Below are 6,000 nucleotides of genomic sequence, written 5' to 3'. Positions count from 1 at the left end.
AAACTGAAAACATTTTTGTATGTTTGAAACTAAATCAAATAAATATGATAATTTTATTTTCCAAAACTAAATATATTTAAGAATCATTTTGTTTAAAGGTTAAAATAATGGAAATCGTTATATCATAAAACGTTTTAGAAAAGTAAAATCATATATATTCATAATAGGTTTCAAGTTTTTTAATTACAGTCTGTTGGTGAAGCATGCGATAAAGTTCAAAGGTTAAATAAACGTATGAAATCATCTTAATGAAAAATGTCGAGTTACTTAACTTGTCGATATCCAACATCTAAGTTATTTACACTCCACGTTCTTACTTATAAATCACTTTACCATTTTTCGAATGTTGTCAAAAAGAATAGATTTCTTAATCACAGTGGACCTCATAACATAGACCCGTAATCATATCACAATGTATCTGATAAATTAATCATTTGATATTATCTTATAATTCCATCGATAAACATATTGAAACAAATACGTTCATGTAAAGTATTATACGTTTAATACTTTATTAATATTCTCAAGTTTTAATATATATATACATATATATACATATTTATTTATATGTAACGGTTCGTGAATCGTCGGAATTTGGTCGAGGTTATAATGAATGTATGAACACAATTTAAAATTCTTGAGATTTAACTTAACAAACTTTGCTTATCATGTCGGAATAATATAAAGATAAAGTCTAAATTTGGTTGGAAATTTTCGGGTTGTCACAGAAGGTGATCCCTTCCATCCACCACATTTCCCTCTTAGCGAAGAACCTGAAGCACTTACCGGCGAACCTGTTCGAGACACCATTTTCTCTCTCATTTCCAGAGTATCTCGTCACGATAATATACTATCTCAAATTCTGAATCTTATTCATCCGCTCGTCCGAACCAATAATCATCCCGGTGTAATAGAAGAAGTCAACGAGCTTCGCGCTCGGGTAGTGGCTTTGGAGAATATGGTGCAAAGGTTACAAGCACCAGCAGCATCACCGGTAGCAACAGTACCACCATCAGCAATACCAACAGTACCATCACCACCAACAACAACAACATCCGCATCCCACACCTCAACATCACAATCTGTACCTCGAACATCAACGTCATACGCCCTATAGATACCAAGGAATACCTACAACAACAAACGATGAAGTATTGATTCATAACTTCATCGAAGAAATATTCTACAGAGAATATGTAGTGTCAAAAAGTTTTAGAGATTACTTATTCTAGTTCTATTTGTAAACCAGATGAATGAGCGAATAGAAATGATGAAATAAAACCCTGATCGGAATGGGGCACGATTTACAAGCTAGATCTGTTAGCAGCAGCACCGTCAGTACCATCAGCATCATCAGCATCAGCAGCATCTACAACAACCACAAGCTCCGCCAGATCCATAATCACCGCAAACATCATCACTAATCAACAACGCGTATATCGTATCAACAAGTTATGAAGTATTAACTCATTCCCTCTAAAGAAATTATATGTATATTTTATATATATATGAATTCTGAGATCAAAATAAATCTTTTCATACTAAGCTATTACGTGTGAATCTTAACTAGTAGGTACTACTCGGTTAATTCATATTACTAATATGCTATGATGTACATCCTTCGTTAACGACTTAACCATCGTTAACTACAATATCTGTTTCAACTCAATGAATTCCATTTCATAATGAACTTAGTGTATTAATCAACTACATGTTTGATTTTACACTTTTATCTTCGATGTACTCGAAACTTTCTAGAAAACATCATTTATATCTTATGAAGTTCATAAGAATTCCACGAGCACTAACATCATTCACCGAGGAAATATCAATAAAAATGAATAACGAAGTATTGATTCATAATTTCATTTACGTTGAAGAGATAATCCACGAAGATTATGAAATTTCTAAAGTTTTAGAGATTATTCATTTCTAGTTCCAGCTGAAAATTAAATGAGCTTAATATGATATTAACTCATTAAATCTGTATTACATTTGAAGAAAATATACATACATATATTTTCATAAAGATTGTAATGAAAATTCTTTTGTACAAAATATTACTTGTGAAATCTTTAATGGGTAGGTAATACTCGGGAATTATATAAGTTCACAATTAATATGTTACACTGTACATTCTTCAACTTTGATTCAAAAATTATTAACTATACTCACAGCGATATACAATCGTTTTCATACAAATTTAATTATATATTCTGACAGAACGGAATCCAAGTCAAGTTTTAACAAGTGACATCATTCTTAGATCTCTACATCTTTCAAAGCTATACTTTGACTTCAAAAATGTGCAAGATCCTTTAGCATTGTTATTACCGAAAATAATCTTACAATCCCTTTTCAAAGTATCTAGTTTTACCACACTTCCAACCAGTCAACTTCGACTTTTCAGATTAGCCTTATTATAACCTTGACATATACGTTCTTGTTACTGGGGAACCTTTCATGTTCCACCACATTAGCAGTAAATTTACCAACAACTTCATTAATCCCTGACCTTCCGAAAAATCATTATACTCATTGAAACCCTATCATGCACTCATCCACATCTTGTAACGATAATTGCCATACTGACTACCGGGAATTAGCAATCAGTATTTCGAACTTCGCAGCAATTCTACGCCAACAGTTATATATATATACATATAATGTCTATCTTATAGACTTACATACTTTGAATGTGAAGTTTCTGAAAAACACCCCAAACTGCGAAACTAGTTCTCCGAATTTTGGAAAAATGCTGATGAAGCAGCAGCAAAAACTGTAAACGACCTTAACAGCAAAAAGTTTGATGATAAAGAATAGTGTGTTGGCAAAGCTCAGAAAAAGAGAAGGTTTGGAACTGGAAAACGGATTGAGCAGACCATGAAGGAGGCTGTGGACAAATCACAAAGACTAAACCTACCTTCAAAGAATCCAAATGATTCAGTGTTTGCTGAAGTCATTAACGAATACCTTGCTCCTGACTCTAAACCTTTATGAACAAATCTTCTTCATCATCCTTCAATATTAGAAATTCTAAGATATCATCGTATCTTTCATTATAAATATCTTCGATATTCCTGAAGATATTTTCACAACTATTCTTATCTGAAATTATTTATCTCTTTGCGCTATCTGTATTACATCATAAAAGAAAATATTTTAGTTTCTAAATCCTGAAAATTTCGAAAATGGATGTTTTTGAAGTAGTGTTGGGAATTGAAGCATGAGTTAGTATAATATAATGACACTTGATCAACGTGATTATATTACAGTAAGTCATGCTGAGTTTCTAATGAAACGTGATAAAGATTCACGGATCATACCCTCATCATGAACCATGTTACATAACTCTTTCATTCTATTTAACCTCTAATTATATCAAGAAAATATTTTTCTTGATGATTCGGTCTTTTTCGGATAATCTGGTAATTTGACAAATCAAAATCGTGCCATTACAATTTTTTTCTTAGAACATTGACTATGTTCATTCCGAAATGCATAACTACGAATTCTGGACCATTATCCGCTTGACTTAAGGTCGGGAAGAGAAAACAAAAGCATGAAGCTCCGAAATATAATGGAGAATAAAAAGCCAGATAAAAACCCCGAAATTACAAACCATGTATATCAATGCGTATAGCAATATAAAGACACGGGAGAATGAAAAACACTATAACCCCAAGGTAATAGTAGAAGAAAATAACCTCCTCTGGTGGCAGATGAAAAAGAAGAATGAAGGATACGATAGCCAAGAAAATATCAAGAATCATAACTGGATTAAGCATTTTCACAATCTATTAGGAAGTATGAAATATGGAAGAAGCTTATAGGAGTGGTGAAAATAAATGAAACGGAAGAGGTCAATTTATAGTAAAATATCAGACATATCAATCGAGCCAGATTACGCATTTAATTAAAGAAGATCTTAATCTCCTTAATTCTCGAAGAATCAAATCTTATTTAGAATATGAAGATTTTCTATTCCTTAAATTCCGGAAATCAATCGTTACTACGTCAAAAATTAAGACGAATCTCTATTCCTTCATTTAACTCTTTTACGATAATTTCTCTCATACGCTTCGAGTAATTGGATTGTTTTATCCATATTATTCAACGGTGATAAAACTCTAATTATCAACTCATATTCGTCATGAAAACATTTTTATTGTTAGCCATGACAACCTCACTCAAATTTCGGGACGAAATTTCTTTAACGGGTAGGTACTGTGACGACCCGGAAATTTCTGACCAAATTTAAACTTTATCTTTAAATGATTTAATGTTTTCGACACGATAAGCAAAGTCTGTAATGTTGAGTCTCAAGTTTTGGAACTATATTCATGTAATCAATTATTCTTTGACTGTTCTCGAAGATTCACGAACAATATATATATATATATAACTTAATGTGCATATATATATATATATATATATATATATATATATATGTATATATATATATATATATATATATATATATATATATATATATTTAGATAAGTTAACTAAAATGTTTAAGATGAACCAGTAAAACACTAATTTGCTACAGTATTTTCGAATTGCTACAGTACCCGAAAAGCTACAGTGTTTTCGAAAATCACTATTTGCTACAGTAAAAAACTTTGCTACAGTAACTTTGCTACAGTAAAACACTATTTCAAAATGAAAATGTATATATGTATATGTATATACTACGAGACGATGATTTATAGAAGCAAATAACCAAAACGCTTAATTGATTAAAGCTACACTTCGAGTGACATAGTTTATCGATGATTAAGTTTAATTTTTGATAAAGGTACACGTCGCGTAACGAAAAGTACTAGTTTTCTAAACGTACGAAAGGACGTTCGAGAAACCGGAACCGGGACATAAGTCGAGTGACAACATACGAGTCAACGAACCAAAAATTACAAGTCAACTATGCACGTGAATATAATATAATATATAATTAATTATATAAATTAAATATATTATATATATTATATAATAATATGTCGATGAACTATAAAACAATCGAGTGTGAGCTGGATCCATGAGCCATGTGATCGCATGGCTAGAGCCCATGAATCCCATGCGATCGCATGGGTAAAGTTGGTGGCTCAAGTGCTATAAATTCGATAGAATTTGCGTTTTGTTCACTTCACTCTATTATATATTACTCCGTAAGTTATATATTTATTTAAATTATTATTATTATTATTATTATTATTATTATATTATTATTATTATTATTATTATTATTATTATTATTATTATTATTATTATTATTATTATTATTAAGATTAATATTATTATTAATCTTATTATTATTAGTATTATTAATTAGTAGTATACATAAAATACTACGACGAGGTTATGAGCGTGTCACTTTCAAAAATGGGTTTTTGAGCGGGATAGAGCTAAGAAAACTATGGGTTATAGCTATGGAGGTTATGGATAATGTTCGTGGGTATTGTTTGCAAATCAAACCTAGTGTTTATCATCTCTGTTATGTCTACGTACTTTCCTACAATATTGAATCACAATATTGATACATGAGCATTCATATCTTATCTTTTATATATTAATTGTGTATCCATGTCTAGTGCTCGAGTATATATATTTATGCATGCTTGTATGCTAAATTTTCTCGTTAAACAGTTTATGATGAATCACGAATTAAATACATATATTACTGATAAAAGGTATATGATATGCATGTTTTTGGAAAGCTGGCGAAAAATCAATAACTTTTCATTTAGAAATCGCGTAATTTCGATGAACGAATTAAAAGATATGGTCAACTGAATTATGATTGACGTTAATTAAAATTGCTTTTGAATCTGCAATTGATATTTAAACAACTTGTATGTAAGATTGATAAATTGGATTTTTGAATATTACTAGCCGAGTAAATGAATCCTTATATAAGACACGTCTTGTATTATTGAACAATTGTCAAAAATGATTATTTTATCATATTTTAAAGCCTTATAAAAACTATAGTCTAATTTT

Source organism: Rutidosis leptorrhynchoides, chromosome 9 (assembly GCF_046630445.1).
Source record: "Rutidosis leptorrhynchoides isolate AG116_Rl617_1_P2 chromosome 9, CSIRO_AGI_Rlap_v1, whole genome shotgun sequence".
NCBI classification, from domain to species: Eukaryota; Viridiplantae; Streptophyta; class Magnoliopsida; order Asterales; family Asteraceae; genus Rutidosis; species Rutidosis leptorrhynchoides.
The sequence above is the reverse complement of the archived record's forward strand: the minus strand, read 5'-3'. Positions refer to the sequence as shown.